Source organism: Copadichromis virginalis, linkage group LG13 (assembly GCF_057382275.1).
Source record: "Copadichromis virginalis isolate Kocher_CV1m ecotype Utaka linkage group LG13, C_Virginalis_male_GT1.1, whole genome shotgun sequence".
Taxonomy (NCBI): Eukaryota; Metazoa; Chordata; class Actinopteri; order Cichliformes; family Cichlidae; genus Copadichromis; species Copadichromis virginalis.
In genome coordinates, this window is record NC_140630.1 from 22850950 (window position 1) to 22869705 (window position 18756).

Sequence of the window (18756 nt, forward strand, 5' to 3'; positions counted from 1 at the left end):
TTTTTGAGTGCAAAAATGTGTGGTCTCCAGCTAATGGAAAAGGCTGATCGCGTAGTGCTCTTTAAATAGAACAATTTGCCCCATTCTCTTCGCCCGTCATGTGGCCACATGTGGCGGGCTAGCAGGCTAGCAACATACAGGCCCGGGTTCGAGCCCTCGGCTCACTTCCCTCTGTATGTTCACCTGCTAGGGGGAGGTCCAGGCGGGCGATCTTGGAGTGAAAATTCCAAGGGATGACCCCTCGTAGCCTGGGCTTCCCCTGACTTTTTTTCTTTGCTTTGCTTTTTTTCTTTTACCTGCCAGCAACAAACACACCTCCTTGTTGTCATGGCTACCAACGACCACTCTTCTTGTGCCAACAAGTCATTGCCTGACAAAACATTATTTCCTATGTTTCCCTGCCTTTTTTGCCTTTTTTATTTCTTGTGTTTTAGACAAAAAGAAAAGAAAAAGATCTACAGATTCAGGCTTTTCTTTACCTGTGGTAGTCGGGTAGAATGACGTCACTGACACTATTTAATATGAAAACAAACTTTCTCAAACAAAAAACAAAAACAAAAAAGGAGTGGGTCGGTGTGTCATCTTTACCGAGCACCATACATGTTTTGCTTCACATTCAAATTATTATTTTTCCTTTTCAAAAATAATTCAGAGAGAAAAAAAACAGAGAAGTCAAATATATCAAATTTGCACGAATCTTCTAGTGAAGGTGCCTCCTCCTTCTGACCTTAGGGTAACTAATTTCTCAGACAGTGACATGACAGTGCGCTGGGAAGCTGCAGCTGATGATGATGTTTCTTACCTCACTAAGTGGAGGCGACCTGAGACAGGTGGGGAAGAACTATTGGATTGTTGGGGTACATATTATGAAGTAAAAAAAATACAATATCTCAATAAACTGTTGTCCTGTGTCTTAAGGAGTATGAGATATCACTGTCTGCACTCTATGGAGATGGAGCTCAGAGTGAAGCTGTGGCCATACGCTACAGCACCTGTGAGTCACACATTTTCTGATCCTGAACGTTTGTCAAACTCAGGAGGGGAGAGCCTGAAACCATTTACCTAAGTCACATTAGCAGCAGTGTTCAGCCTAAAAAATAGACAAGTTAAAAGTCATGCATCCATATTATTTGTTTATTTATTAAATTATTTTGGAGACACTGTTAGTTGTTAGAAGCCAGTGTTTTAATGACAGGACATATATGACAGTAATGAGACAACCTAAGATATCCAAGATTAGCACAAAAACACAAATAGAATCACAGAAAGCGTGTTTCTCTCCCGTTAGTCTTTAGGCCCAGTTACCTTTTACTTTTCTGTGGTCAGTAGCCCTTCATGTCATATTCTGTCTCTATGTACAATATAGCATTACTAATACAAGAACCTGTATGTAAATGAACTTCATTGTGTAATTGATGGCAGTTCTCAAAGTACTAGTCACTTAAAGGTTAAATTTCACATCGAAATTCTCATATTATATTCTATTTGAATGTTTAAAAAGAAAAATATCACAGTATTTATGCTTTCACTGAGCATATACCTGCATCAATGATGAACTCTCAAGGCTGAAAAGTCCTGGCTTTGGTCAGCCACGGTCCACGCACACGCACACGTCACCAATCCCTGACTGCTTGATCATAACAGCAATTGGGCTGCTGGGAACATGACGGGCGTTCTTCTTGATGTTAACAAGGTGCTCACCAATCTCCCTGGGAACAAACGAGATTCCTAAGACAGACCGACAAAACAGATGTTAACAACGCTTATTCTTGTGTGTGCATGCAGCCCGTTTCAGTTGCTCCTGCTTCTTTCTCCACGCTTTAACTTTTATTACTTTCCCCCTCTGTCTTTTACTTAAGGGTTAATAAAGTATTTGGATTCTGATGAGTCTCATTGTTTAGCAAACTTCTCACTTATCAGATGGACACTCACCAATGTGAGCGTTACGCAGCATCTTCAGCAGGCAGGGCTCCTCTGGGCCTGAGGGTGTTGTAAGAGGGGCTGTCAGCTGGCTGAGGTCAAGCTCGCCTATGTCCAGTGGAATATCTGCAGCAGAGCCCGCCTTCAGTGAAGTATGTTGGCTGGAAGGCTTTCAGGCCCGTCTTTGCCACTCCAGGGTCAGAGACCTTCACCTTGTTTGGATGACAGCCTGCTCTGATATTCATCTGTGGGCACAAACACCAAAACTCAAGAGACTTTTCAGTGAGAAGAAAAGGCAAACCTTGCATGCCAGAGTGAAAGTGAGAGTGTGTGTGAGTGCATACTCACCCTGAATGGACTCTCAGGGATGTTAGCGTCTCCCCAGGAGACCATCACAGTGTGCTTCACAGGCTTACGTGGGGTGCAGGTCTATGTGCTGCTGCTATTATCCTTAACCTGGACATCCACAGAATTGACTTCACCATCCTGTGCAGAAGACAAGGGATTATAGTTCAATCAGATTTAACACACTGTATTTTTCGGACCATAAGGCGCACTGTCGATGAACAGGTCTGGTTTCATACATGAGGCGCACTGGACTATAAAACACATTAAGCGAAACAAAACAGCCAGATAAGTCAAACTTTACTCAACTCTTTCTTCTTGCTTCCTCCACTTCCGTACCATTGATTCATTCATGTTGAAATCTCTCGCAGCTGCTCTATTCTCATGTTCTACTGCGTGACTGACAGCCTTGAGTTTGAAATCCGCTTCGTCAGCATGTCTCTTAACAGGTGGCATTTTGGGGTCATGATCCACACACAATACAGTAATATTATGTTGCAGCACAGTACGTATCACTCCGCCAGGCTCCTGACTACGTAGCCGTAATGCTCCGACAATCCATCAAGCGGTGCGACTTCATAGCTTACCAAAGTCGTACTAAAACATTTTTTGACAGATTTTTAAGCGCCGTGTATTACATAAAATCGGTTCAAGGTCAGTAAGCACAACCACAATTCATACATAAGGCGCACTGTCGATTTTTGAGAGATAATTAAAGGATTTTAAGTGCGACTCATAGTCCGAAAAATACGGTACATACAATATATTTAACATATTTGTGATCATATACAAAGCCAGATATACCTGGGCTATAATTTTCAGAGGAGCTTTTCCTCCTTGCTTGGCATCAACTGTGAGTTCACCGGGTTTTCCAACAGCCAGACCACTGCTCTGTAGGCCTGGACCGTACGCCTTAACCTAGAGAAAACTATTTTAAACAAACAATTAAAAAAGGAACAAGTCAAAGATCTACTATAGCCAAAAGATCATTTACAGACTATAGCGCTGTGAAAAAATATTTGCCTCCTTTCTCATTTCGTATCTTATTCCATATTTGTCACACTTACACGTTTCAGATCAATAAATGTTAATATTAGACAAGAATGTCTAATATTAAACGGCAGTTTTCAAGGGGAAAAAGCTATCCAAACATACTTGGTCCTATATGAAAAAGTAATTGCACCGAATTAAATAAATTCTAACAACAGCTTATCAAGTTTAAAGGCGCTTCTGCTGTTTAACACGACCTCTGCTAGTTTCCTCTTTCTGGCGCAAAGCGGGAGATAAACAAGCAAGAGAGACGGGACTTGTGGCAGAAACGCCGATCAGCTGATCATTGATCAGTTTCATGATTGAAGTAGCAGCAGGAGAGGGAGAACGAGAGAAGAAGAGGCAGCTGTGCAGCAAAGACACAGAATAACTCCAGCTTTTTGTCTTTTTTTATTGTAGCTGAAGTATGGGACAAATCGCTTTTATTTTCAGCTCAATACAAAACGCATAATATTAACTCTGAATACCAGAGGATTCTGTTTTTTATGGCACGGTTGGCTCTACTAACTAACCATATGAATAAAATAAAGTTCACCAGTAACATCATAGCACCCACCCAACTGTACAGAAACTCCATCATGCTAGCTAGTACACAGTACGAGTTATTGTAACTGACTGTAAAAAGTTAGCACAAGGAAAATAAACTCCACCTAAACTTGGTTTGACCCAGATAGACTGCAGGTCATAACTTCTTACCTGAAGCTCATTTCACCTGACAGTCGGACTGGCGGCCGCCTTGCGTCTCTCCACCTCCAGTCCTTTCCCCCATCCACCTGCTGGCCTCCACCACTTGCTAATTTGACTGAATGTGTGAAAGCTCCACCATAGCCACTACCAAACAACTGAGTTCTTTTTACACGTCTGCCAGCATCTGTCCAATCCGCCACCTTTCACTGTTTACACAGTTAGGAAAAAAAGACAACAACAACAACAAAACATTGGGCCATTTAAAAGGCAAAATGAGCATCGGCCCACCGGGCAAATGGCCGGTATACCCGATGCCCCACAGACAGACTGAGGCCCCGCCGCTATTTTTGAGTGCAAAAATGTGTGGTCTCCAGCTAATGGAAAAGGCTGATCGCACGATGTGCGCGTAGTGCTCTTTAAATAGAACAATTTGCCCCATTCTCTTCGCCCGTCATGTGGCCACATGTGGCGGGCTAGCAGGCTAGCAACATACAGGCCCGGGTTCGAGCCCTCGGCTCACTTCCCTCTGTATGTTCACCTGCTAGGGGGAGGTCCAGGCGGGCGATCTTGGAGTGAAAATTCCAAGGGATGACCCCTCGTAGCCTGGGCTTCCCCTGACTTTTTTTCTTTGCTTTGCTTTTTTCATTTACCTGCCAGCAACAAACACACCTCCTTGTTGTCATGGCTACCAACGACCACTCTTCTTGTGCCAACAAGTCATTGCCTGACAAAACATTATTTCCTATGTTTCCCTGCCTTTTTTGCCTTTTTTATTTCTTGTGTTTTAGACAAAAAGAAAAGAAAAAGATCTACAGATTCAGGCTTTTCTTTACCTGTGGTAGTCGGGTAGAATGACGTCACTGACACTATTTAATATGAAAACAAACTTTCTCAAACAAAAAACAAAAACAAAAAAGGAGTGGGTCGGTGTGTCATCTTTACCGAGCACCATACATGTTTTGCTTCACATTCAAATTATTATTTTTCCTTTTCAAAAATAATTCAGAGAGAAAAAAAACAGAGAAGTCAAATATATCAAATTTGCACGAATCTTCTAGTGAAGGTGCCTCCTCCTTCTGACCTTAGGGTAACTAATTTCTCAGACAGTGACATGACAGTGCGCTGGGAAGCTGCAGCTGATGATGATGTTTCTTACCTCACTAAGTGGAGGCGACCTGAGACAGGTGGGGAAGAACTATTGGATTGTTGGGGTACATATTATGAAGTAAAAAAAATACAATATCTCAATAAACTGTTGTCCTGTGTCTTAAGGAGTATGAGATATCACTGTCTGCACTCTATGGAGATGGAGCTCAGAGTGAAGCTGTGGCCATACGCTACAGCACCTGTGAGTCACACATTTTCTGATCCTGAACGTTTGTCAAACTCAGGAGGGGAGAGCCTGAAACCATTTACCTAAGTGACATTAGCAGCAGTGTTCAGCCTAAAAAATAGACAAGTTAAAAGTCATGCATCCATATTATTTGTTTATTTATTAAATTATTTTCGAGACACTGTTAGTTGTTAGAAGCCAGTGTTTTAATGACAGGACATATATGACAGTAATGAGACAACCTAAGATATCCAAGATTAGCACAAAAACACAAATAGAATCACAGAAAGCGTGTTTCTCTCCCGTTAGTCTTTAGGCCCAGTTACCTTTTACTTTTCTGTGGTCAGTAGCCCTTCATGTCATATTCTGTCTCTATGTACAATATAGCATTACTAATACAAGAACCTATATGTAAATGAACTTCATTGTGTAATTGATGGCAGTTCTCAAAGTACTAGTCACTTAAAGGTTAAATTTCACATCGAAATTCTCATATTATATTCTATTTGAATGTTTAAAAAGAAAAATATCACAGTATTTATGCTTTCACTGAGCATATACCTGCATCAATGATGAACTCTCAAGGCTGAAAAGTCCTGGCTTTGGTCAGCCACGGTCCACGCACACGCACACGTCACCAATCCCTGACTGCTTGATCATAACAGCAATTGGGCTGCTGGGAACATGACGGGCGTTCTTCTTGATGTTAACAAGGTGCTCACCAATCTCCCTGGGAACAAACGAGATTCCTAAGACAGACCGACAAAACAGATGTTAACAACGCTTATTCTTGTGTGTGCATGCAGCCCGTTTCAGTTGCTCCTGCTTCTTTCTCCACGCTTTAACTTTTATTACTTTCCCCCTCTGTCTTTTACTTAAGGGTTAATAAAGTATTTGGATTCTGATGAGTCTCATTGTTTAGCAAACTTCTCACTTATCAGACGGACACTCACCAATGTGAGCGTTACGCAGCATCTTCAGCAGGCAGGGCTCCTCTGGGCCTGAGGGTGTTGTAAGAGGGGCTGTCAGCTGGCTGAGGTCAAGCTCGCCTATGTCCAGTGGAATATCTGCAGCAGAGCCCGCCTTCAGTGAAGTATGTTGGCTGGAAGGCTTTCAGGCCCGTCTTTGCCACTCCAGGGTCAGAGACCTTCACCTTGTTTGGATGACAGCCTGCTCTGATATTCATCTGTGGGCACAAACACCAAAACTCAAGAGACTTTTCAGTGAGAAGAAAAGGCAAACCTTGCATGCCAGAGTGAAAGTGAGAGAGTGTGTGAGTGCATACTCACCCTGAATGGACTCTCAGGGATGTTAGCGTCTCCCCAGGAGACCATCACAGTGTGCTTCACAGGCTTACGTGGGGTGCAGGTGTATGTGCTGTTGCTATTATCCTTAACCTGGACATCCACAGAATTGACTTCACCATCCTGTGCAGAAGACAAGGGATTATAGTTCAATCAGATTTAACACACTGTATTTTTCGGACCATAAGGCGCACTGTCGATGAACAGGTCTGGTTTCATACATGAGGCGCACTGGACTATAAAACGCATTAAGCGAAACAAAACAGCCAGATAAGTCAAACTTTACTCAACTCTTTCTTCTTGCTTCCTCCACTTCCGTACCATTGATTCATTCATGTTGAAATCTCTCGCAGCTGCTCTATTCTCATGTTCTACTGCGTGACTGACAGCCTTGAGTTTGAAATCCGCTTCGTCAGCATGTCTCTTAACAGGTGGCATTTTGGGGTCATGATCCACACACAATACAGTAATATTATGTTGCAGCACAGTACGTATCACTCCGCCAGGCTCCTGACTACGTAGCCGTAATGCTCCGACAATCCATCAAGCGGTGCGACTTCGTAGCTTACCAAAGTCGTACTAAAACATTTTTTGACAGATTTTTAAGCGCCGTGTATTACATAAAATCGGTTCAAGGTCAGTAAGCACAACCACAATTCATACATAAGGCGCACTGTCGATTTTTGAGAGATAATTAAAGGATTTTAAGTGCGACTCATAGTCCGAAAAATACGGTACATACAATATATTTAACATATTTGTGATCATATACAAAGCCAGATATACCTGGGCTATAATTTTCAGAGGAGCTTTTCCTCCTTGCTTGGCATCAACTGTGAGTTCACTGGGTTTTCCAACAGCCAGACCACTGCTCTGTAGGCCTGGACCGTACGCCTTAACCTAGAGAAAACTATTTTAAACAAACAATTAAAAAAGGAACAAGTCAAAGATCTACTATAGCCAAAAGATCATTTACAGACTATAGCGCTGTGAAAAAATATTTGCCTCCTTTCTCATTTCGTATCTTGTTCCATATTTGTCACACTTACACGTTTCAGATCAATAAATGTTAATATTAGACAAGAATGTCTAATATTAAACGGCAGTTTTCAAGGGGAAAAAGCTATCCAAACATACTTGGTCCTATATGAAAAAGTAATTGCACCGAATTAAATAAATTCTAACAACAGCTTATCAAGTTTAAAGGCGCTTCTGCTGTTTAACACGACCTCTGCTAGTTTCCTCTTTCTGGCGCAAAGCGGGAGATAAACAAGCAAGAGAGACGGGACTTGTGGCAGAAACGCCGATCAGCTGATCATTGATCAGTTTCATGATTGAAGTAGCAGCAGGAGAGGGAGAACGAGAGAAGAAGAGGCAGCTGTGCAGCAAAGACACAGAATAACTCCAGCTTTTTGTCTTTTTTTTATTGTAGCTGAAGTATGGGACAAATCGCTTTTATTTTCAGCTCAATACAAAACGCATAATATTAACTCTGAATACCAGAGGATTCCGTTTTTTATGGCACGGTTGGCTCTACTAACTAACCATATGAATAAAATAAAGTTCACCAGTAACATCATAGCACCCACCCAACTGTACAGAAACTCCATCATGCTAGCTAGTACACAGTACGAGTTATTGTAACTGACTGTAAAAAGTTAGCACAAGGAAAATAAACTCCACCTAAACTTGGTTTGACCCAGATAGACTGCAGGTCATAACTTCTTACCTGAAGCTCATTTCACCTGACAGTCGGACTGCGTCTCTCCACCTCCAGTCCTTTCCCCCATCCACCTGCTGGCCTCCACCACTTGCTAATTTGACTGAATGTGTGAAAGCTCCACCATAGCCACTACCAAACAACTGAGTTCTTTTTACACGTCTGCCAGCATCTGTCCAATCCGCCACCTTTCACTGTTTACACAGTTAGGAAAAAAAGACAACAACAACAACAACAAGAAAACATTGGGCCATTTAAAAGGCAAAATGAGCATCGGCCCACCGGGCAAATGGCCGGTATACCCGATGCCCCACAGACAGACTGAGGCCCCGCCGCTATTTTTGAGTGCAAAAATGTGTGGTCTCCAGCTAATGGAAAAGGCTGATCGCGTAGTGCTCTTTAAATAGAACAATTTGCCCCATTCTCTTCGCCCGTCATGTGGCCACATGTGGCGGGCTAGCAGGCTAGCAACATACAGGCCCGGGTTCGAGCCCTCGGCTCACTTCCCTCTGTATGTTCACCTGCTAGGGGGAGGTCCAGGCGGGCGATCTTGGAGTGAAAATTCCAAGGGATGACCCCTCGTAGCCTGGGCTTCCCCTGACTTTTTTTCTTTGCTTTGCTTTTTTTCATTTACCTGCCAGCAACAAACACACCTCCTTGTTGTCATGGCTACCAACGACCACTCTTCTTGTGCCAACAAGTCATTGCCTGACAAAACATTATTTCCTATGTTTCCCTGCCTTTTTTGCCTTTTTTATTTCTTGTGTTTTAGACAAAAACAAAAGAAAAAGATCTACACATTCAGGCTTTTCTTTACCTGTGGTAGTCGGGTAGAATGACGTCACTGACACTATTTAATATGAAAACAAACTTTCTCAAACAAAAAACAAAAACAAAAAAGGAGTGGGTCGGTGTGTCATCTTTACCGAGCACCATACATGTTTTGCTTCACATTCAAATTATTATTTTTCCTTTTCAAAAATAATTCAGAGAGAAAAAAAACAGAGAAGTCAAATATATCAAATTTGCACAAATCTTCTAGTGAAGGTGCCTCCTCCTTCTGACCTTAGGGTAACTAATTTCTCAGACAGTGACATGACAGTGCGCTGGGAAGCTGCAGCTGATGATGATGTTTCTTACCTCACTAAGTGGAGGCGACCTGAGACAGGTGGGGAAGAACTATTGGATTGTTGGGGTACATATTATGAAGTAAAAAAAATACAATATCTCAATAAACTGTTGTCCTGTGTCTTAAGGAGTATGAGATATCACTGTCTGCACTCTATGGAGATGGAGCTCAGAGTGAAGCTGTGGCCATACGCTACAGCACCTGTGAGTCACACATTTTCTGATCCTGAACGTTTGTCAAACTCAGGAGGGGAGAGCCTGAAACCATTTACCTAAGTCACATTAGCAGCAGTGTTCAGCCTAAAAAATAGACAAGTTAAAAGTCATGCATCCATATTATTTGTTTATTTATTAAATTATTTTGGAGACACTGTTAGTTGTTAGAAGCCAGTGTTTTAATGACAGGACATATATGACAGTAATGAGACAACCTAAGATATCCAAGATTAGCACAAAAACACAAATAGAATCACAGAAAGCGTGTTTCTCTCCCGTTAGTCTTTAGGCCCAGTTACCTTTTACTTTTCTGTGGTCAGTAGCCCTTCATGTCATATTCTGTCTCTATGTACAATATAGCATTACTAATACAATAACCTATATGTAAATGAACTTCATTGTGTAATTGATGGCAGTTCTCAAAGTACTAGTCACTTAAAGGTTAAATTTCACATCGAAATTCTCATATTATATTCTATTTGAATGTTTAAAAAGAAAAATATCACAGTATTTATGCTTTCACTGAGCATATACCTGCATCAATGATGAACTCTCAAGGCTGAAAAGTCCTGGCTTTGGTCAGCCACGGTCCACGCACACGCACACGTCACCAATCCCTGACTGCTTGATCATAACAGCAATTGGGCTGCTGGGAACATGACGGGCGTTCTTCTTGATGTTAACAAGGTGCTCACCAATCTCCCTGGGAACAAACGAGATTCCTAAGACAGACCGACAAAACAGATGTTAACAACGCTTATTCTTGTGTGTGCATGCAGCCCGTTTCAGTTGCTCCTGCTTCTTTCTCCACGCTTTAACTTTTATTACTTTCCCCCTCTGTCTTTTACTTAAGGGTTAATAAAGTATTTGGATTCTGATGAGTCTCATTGTTTAGCAAACTTCTCACTTATCAGACGGACACTCACCAATGTGAGCGTTACGCAGCATCTTCAGCAGGCAGGGCTCCTCTGGGCCTGAGGGTGTTGTAAGAGGGGCTGTCAGCTGGCTGAGGTCAAGCTCGCCTATGTCCAGTGGAATATCTGCAGCAGAGCCCGCCTTCAGTGAAGTATGTTGGCTGGAAGGCTTTCAGGCCCGTCTTTGCCACTCCAGGGTCAGAGACCTTCACCTTGTTTGGATGACAGCCTGCTCCGACATTCATCTGTGGGCACAAACACCAAAACTCAAGAGACTTTTCAGTGAGAAGAAAAGGCAAACCTTGCATGCCAGAGTGAAAGTGAGAGTGTGTGTGAGTGCATACTCACCCTGAATGGACTCTCAGGGATGTTAGCGTCTCCCCAGGAGACCATCACAGTGTGCTTCACAGGCTTACGTGGGGTGCAGGTGTATGTGCTGCTGCTATTATCCTTAACCTGGACATCCACAGAATTGACTTCACCATCCTGTGCAGAAGACAAGGGATTATAGTTCAATCAGATTTAACACACTGTATTTTTCGGACCATAAGGCGCACTGTCGATGAACAGGTCTGGTTTCATACATGAGGCGCACTGGACTATAAAACGCATTAAGCGAAACAAAACAGCCAGATAAGTCAAACTTTACTCAACTCTTTCTTCTTGCTTCCTCCACTTCCGTACCATTGATTCATTCATGTTGAAATCTCTCGCAGCTGCTCTATTCTCATGTTCTACTGCGTGACTGACAGCCTTGAGTTTGAAATCCGCTTCGTCAGCATGTCTCTTAACAGGTGGCATTTTGGGGTCATGATCCACACACAATACAGTAATATTATGTTGCAGCACAGTACGTATCACTCCGCCAGGCTCCTGACTACGTAGCCGTAATGCTCCGACAATCCATCAAGCGGTGCGACTTCGTAGCTTACCAAAGTCGTACTAAAACATTTTTTGACAGATTTTTAAGCGCCGTGTATTACATAAAATCGGTTCAAGGTCAATAAGCATAACCACAATTCATACATAAGGCGCACTGTCGATTTTTGAGATAATTAAAGGATTTTAAGTGCGACTCATAGTCCGAAAAATACGGTACATACAATATATTTAACATATTTGTGATCATATACAAAGCCAGATATACCTGGGCTATAATTTTCAGAGGAGCTTTTCCTCCTTGCTTGGCATCAACTGTGAGTTCACTGGGTTTTCCAACAGCCAGACCACTGCTCTGTAGGCCTGGACCGTACGCCTTAACCTAGAGAAAACTATTTTAAACAAACAATTAAAAAAGGAACAAGTCAAAGATCTACTATAGCCAAAAGATCATTTACAGACTATAGCGCTGTGAAAAAATATTTGCCTCCTTTCTGATTTCGTATCTTGTTCCATATTTGTCACACTTACACGTTTCAGATCAATAAATGTTAATATTAGACAAGAATGTCTAATATTAAACGGCAGTTTTCAAGGGGAAAAAGCTATCCAAACATACTTGGTCCTATATGAAAAAGTAATTGCACCGAATTAAATAAATTCTAACAACAGCTTATCAAGTTTAAAGGCGCTTCTGCTGTTTAACACGACCTCTGCTAGTTTCCTCTTTCTGGCGCAAAGCGGGAGATAAACAAGCAAGAGAGACGGGACTTGTGGCAGAAACGCCGATCAGCTGATCATTGATCAGTTTCATGATTGAAGTAGCAGCAGGAGAGGGAGAACGAGAGAAGAAGAGGCAGCTGTGCAGCAAAGACACAGAATAACTCCAGCTTTTTGTCTTTTTTTTATTGTAGCTGAAGTACGGGACAAATCGCTTTTATTTTCAGCTCAATACAAAACGCATAATATTAACTCTGAATACCAGAGGATTCCGTTTTTTATGGCACGGTTGGCAACTCTACTAACTAACCATATGAATAAAATAAAGTTCACCAGTAACATCATAGCACCCACCCAACTGTACAGAAACTCCATCATGCTAGCTAGTACACAGTACGAGTTATTGTAACTGACTGTAAAAAGTTAGCACAAGGAAAATAAACTCCACCTAAACTTGGTCTGACCCAGATAGACTGCAGGTCATAACTTCTTACCTGAAGCTCATTTCACCTGACAGTCGGACTGGCGGCCGCCTTGCGTCTCTCCACCTCCAGTCCTTTCCCCCATCCACCTGCTGGCCTCCACCACTTGCTAATTTGACTGAATGTGTGAAAGCGCCACCATAGCCACTACCAAACAACTGAGTTCTTTTTACACGTCTGCCAGCATCTGTCCAATCCGCCACCTTTCACTGTTTACACAGTTAGGAAAAAAAGACAACAACAACAACAACAACAAGAAAACATTGGGCCATTTAAAAGGCAAAATGAGCATCGGCCCACCGGCAGTGGCGTGTCTAGAAAATTTTTGTTGGGGGGGCCAGGTAGGGGCACAGATTTGGAGAAGGGTGGCAGATTTAATTGGCAGATAATGTTTAAAAAAAAAAATTCTACCAACCCTTAACCATAATTCAATAATCCTATAAACCTAATAACCAAATGCACTTTTAACTCTTATTAGAATGAGATTTTAACCACTACGGTGCAAAGTTTTTAGATACTGCGTTGATAAAGTACAAGAGATACAATCAGTGCTTTGTCAGTGTTTACTCAGCATTCAAGGACATCAATATTTGCATAGTATCTTTACTGATATATACTGCACATATGTTTTGGGCAAAAACATTTTTGAAAATTAAAATACGAACATTTGTAACAAACAATTGACAAATTAGCCAATGCCAATGCAAAACTTTATCTGCCTGTTAAAAAAAGAAGATAATCTTCTCACAAACTGGTGTTTGATTTTGAAACAGGAAAAAAGTGGGGAAACAAATGAAAAGACTAACATTTGAATAAAACCTGAAAGCAAGTAAATACTTTCTATGCTGCCTTATGGTAAACTTTGGTAATATTGATAAAGAACAACACTGGCTGATGATAAAATACAGTCAGCTGGCATGGTGACACTGCCAGTATTAACCTGCAGGGCTGGACTGGGACAAAAAAATTGGGCATTTTTACTACAGACCGACCCACCAGGTAGTAAAGCCATAAAGACTTTGAATGAAAACAAATGCTGTTGTGACAGTGATGTACAGTCTTGTTGGTATATGTATGATTTCTATACATTTTACGTCAGATAAAAACTTTGGTTGTAAGATTTAGATAATTATTTAATAAAAACTAGGTATTTTAAATGAGAATAAGAAAGAAAAGTATTTCTTTGTGCCCACCTTTCCCTGTTAATGCCCTACCTGGCCCCCTGGCAAAACTTTGCTAGACCCGCCCCTGCACAGTTACCAGCTGTCAGCTACATAAAAAAGGATCCTGGTGTTATTTATCTCTCAGAAACAGTTGATAACTTCAACTCATTCATGTCACCTAAAAGGTAAACCTGTTTCTCCATCACCTGTTCAGCTCTGATGATTCAGTAAGGACATCTCCTGGTTTCATCTTCATGTTTCCCTCTCACCACATATCTAAACAGACATCATGACCAGCAGCTTTACAGCTGTGGCTCCAGCAAACATCAGCTGATACTAGAAATTAATATTAAATACATTCTAACAACAGCTGATCAAGCTTAAACGTGCTGCTGTTGTTTAGCGCAATATCTGCTGGTTTCCTCTTTCTGGCGCAAAGTGGGCGATAAACAAACAAGAGAGAAAAGCCGATCAGCTGATCATTGATCAGTTTCATGATTGAAGTAGCAACAGGAGAGGGAGGGGGAGAGAATGAGAGAAGAGGCAGCTGTGCAGCATAAAGACAGAATAAATCCAGCTTTGTGTCTTTTTTCCATTCTAGCTAAAGTCCGGGACAAACTGCGTCTCTTCTCAGCTCAATACAAAACGCGTAATATTTTCTCTGAATGAGGGACCATTCCATTTTTTTAAGGAGCCGTTGGCAACTCTACTAACCTTATGAATAAAATAAAGTTCACTATCAGTAACATCATAGCACCCACCCAGCTGTATAAAAACTCCGTCAAGCTGGCTAGAACGCAGTATGAGTTATTGCAACTGACAGTAAAAAGTCAGCAACATGAAAATAAACTCCACCTAAACTTGGTTTATATCTGACCCAGATAGACTGCAGGTCATAACTTCTTACCTGAAGTTCAGTTCACCTGACACTCGGACTGGCGGCTGCCTCGGGGCTCTCCTCCTGCCTCCCCTTCCCTCATCCACCTGTTGCCTCTGTGGAAGCCCCGCCATAGCCACCACCAAACAACGGAGTTATTTCTACACATCGACCTGCATCTGGCCAATCCACCACCTCTCATTGTTCATGCCATTACAAAAAAAATAAAAAATAAGTCACTGGGGATATGCCCGATGGCCAGTCCAGCTATGTTAACCTGCAACCAAATTTGCAGCTCCATACAGCAATGTTACGACTTAGATTATATTTTATAACTCATAACTCTTATGTTAGCTCCCCTCAGTAGCATACTGTCTGAAATATTCCACAGCTGCAATAATTCTTTAAGTGTTATTTTTTTCCTTGGTATTCTAATTTCACTGAAGTTTACTAAACTCAACAAACTTGATATTACTTACCGGGACATTTATTCTGTCCTCATTTTCTTTCACCGAAAAATTGTGTTCCTGCAGTGCCGTCTTTCGCGCTTGGCTCTCCTACCTTTGCTAACGTGATGCGCATAGCGCAGAAGCGATGCTGCATTCACTTACACTCGGATATCTGAGCGTCACCGTGAAAACATAATCGGACATTTGATATTTGATTGAATTTTATTGTTTTGCCTTTGGGGTGGCACCTGGGGTGGCCAGTCTGGTTTGGGGGGTGGCCTGTGCCCCCCCAGGCCACCCCGCTGGACACGCCATTGCCCACCGGGCAAATGGCCGGTATACCCGATGCCCCACAGACAGACTGAGGCCCCGCCGCTATTTTTGAGTGCAAAAAAGTGTGGTCTCCAGCTAATGGAAAAGGCTGATCGCACGATGTGCGCGTAGTGCTCTTTAAATAGAACAATTTGCCCCATTCTCTTCGCCCGTCATGTGGCCACATGTGGCGGGCTAGCAGGCTAGCAACATACAGGCCCGGGTTCGAGCCCTCGGCTCACTTCCCTCTGTATGTTCACCTGCTAGGGGGAGGTCCAGGCGGGCGATCTTGGAGTGAAAATTCCAAGGGATGACCCCTCGTAGCCTGGGCTTCCCCTGACTTTTTTTCATTTACCTGCCAGCAACAAACACACCTCCTTGTTGTCATGGCTACCAACGACCACTCTTCTTGTGCCAACAAGTCATTGCCTGACAAAACATTATTTCCTATGTTTCCCTGGCTTTTTTGCCTTTTTTATTTCTTGTGTTTTAGACAAAAACAAAAGAAAAAGATCTACAGATTCAGGCTTTTCTTTACCTGTGGTAGTCGGGTAGAATGACGTCACTGACACTATTTAATATGAAAACAAACTTTCTCAAACAAAAAACAAAAACAAAAAAGGAGTGGGTCGGTGTGTCATCTTTACCGAGCACCATACATGTTTTGCTTCACATTCAAATTATTATTTTTCCTTTTCAAAAATAATTCAGAGAGAAAAAAAACAGAGAAGTCAAATATATCAAATTTGCACGAATCTTCTAGTGAAGGTGCCTCCTCCTTCTGACCTTAGGGTAACTAATTTCTCAGACAGTGACATGACAGTGCGCTGGGAAGCTGCAGCTGATGATGATGTTTCTTACCTCACTAAGTGGAGGCGACCTGAGACAGGTGGGGAAGAACTATTGGATTGTTGGGGTACATATTATGAAGTAAAAAAAATACAATATCTCAATAAACTGTTGTCCTGTGTCTTAAGGAGTATGAGATATCACTGTCTGCACTCTATGGAGATGGAGCTCAGAGTGAAGCTGTGGCCATACGCTACAGCACCTGTGAGTCACACATTTTCTGATCCTGAACGTTTGTCAAACTCAGGAGGGGAGAGCCTGAAACCATTTACCTAAGTGACATTAGCAGCAGTGTTCAGCCTAAAAAATAGACAAGTTAAAAGTCATGCATCCATATTATTTGTTTATTTATTAAATTATTTTCGAGACACTGTTAGTTGTTAGAAGCCAGTGTTTTAATGACAGGACATATATGACAGTAATGAGACAACCTAAGATATCCAAGATTAGCACAAAAACACAAATAGAATCACAGAAAGCGTGTTTCTCTCCCGTTAGTCTTTAGGCCCAGTTACCTTTTACTTTTCTGTGGTCAGTAGCCCTTCATGTCATATTCTGTCTCTATGTACAATATAGCATTACTAATACAATAACCTATATGTAAATGAACTTCATTGTGTAATTGATGGCAGTTCTCAAAGTACTAGTCACTTAAAGGTTAAATTTCACATCGAAATTCTCATATTATATTCTATTTGAATGTTTAAAAAGAAAAATATCACAGTATTTATGCTTTCACTGAGCATATACCTGCATCAATGATAAACTCTCAAGGCTGAAAAGTCCTGGCTTTGGTCAGCCACGGTCCACGCACACGCACACGTCACCAATCCCTGACTGCTTGATCATAACAGCAATTGGGCTGCTGGGAACATGACGGGCGTTCTTCTTGATGTTAACAAGGTGCTCACCAATCTCCCTGGGAACAAACGAGATTCCTAAGACAGACCGACAAAACAGATGTTAACAACGCTTATTCTTGTGTGTGCATGCAGCCCGTTTCAGTTGCTCCTGCTTCTTTCTCCACGCTTTAACTTTTATTACTTTCCCCCTCTGTCTTTTACTTAAGGGTTAATAAAGTATTTGGATTCTGATGAGTCTCATTGTTTAGCAAACTTCTCACTTATCAGACGGACACTCACCAATGTGAGCGTTACGCAGCATCTTCAGCAGGCAGGGCTCCTCTGGGCCTGAGGGTGTTGTAAGAGGGGCTGTCAGCTGGCTGAGGTCAAGCTCGCCTATGTCCAGTGGAATATCTGCAGCAGAGCCCGCCTTCAGTGAAGTATGTTGGCTGGAAGGCTTTCAGGCCCGTCTTTGCCACTCCAGGGTCAGAGACCTTCACCTTGTTTGGATGACAGCCTGCTCTGATATTCATCTGTGGGCACAAACACCAAAACTCAAGAGACTTTTCAGTGAGAAGAAAAGGCAAACCTTGCATGCCAGAGTGAAAGTGAGAGTGTGTGAGTGCATACTCCCCCTGAATGGACTCTCAGGGATGTTAGCGTCTCCCCAGGAGACCATCACAGTGTGCTTCACAGGCTTACGTGGGGTGCAGGTGTATGTGCTGTTGCTATTATCCTTAACCTGGACATCCACAGAATTGACTTCACCATCCTGTGCAGAAGACAAGGGATTATAGTTCAATCAGATTTAACACACTGTATTTTTCGGACCATAAGGCGCACTGTCGATGAACAGGTCTGGTTTCATACATGAGGCGCACTGGACTATAAAACGCATTAAGCGAAACAAAACAGCCAGATAAGTCAAACTTTACTCAACTCTTTCTTCTTGCTTCCTCCACTTCCGTACCATTGATTCATTCATGTTGAAATCTCTCGCAGCTGCTCTATTCTCATGTTCTACTGCGTGACTGACAGCCTTGAGTTTGAAATCCGCTTCCTCAGCATGTCTCTTAACAGGTGGCATTTTGGGGTCATGATCCACACACAATACAGTAATATTATGTTGCAGCACAGTACGTATCACTCCGCCAGGCTCCTGACTACGTAGCCGTAATGCTCCGACAATCCATCAAGCGGTGCGACTTCGTAGCTTACCAAAGTCGTACTAAAACATTTTTTGACAGATTTTTAAGCGCCGTGTATTACATAAAATCGGTTCAAGGTCAATAAGCACAACCAGAATTCATACATAAGGCGCACTGTCGATTTTTGAGATAATTAAAGGATTTTAAGTGCGACTCATAGTCCGAAAAATACGGTACATACAATATATTTAACATATTTGTGATCATATACAAAGCCAGATATACCTGGGCTATAATTTTCAGAGGAGCTTTTCCTCCTTGCTTGGCATCAACTGTGAGTTCACTGGGTTTTCCAACAGCCAGACCACTGCTCTGTAGGCCTGGACCGTACGCCTTAACCTAGAGAAAACTATTTTAA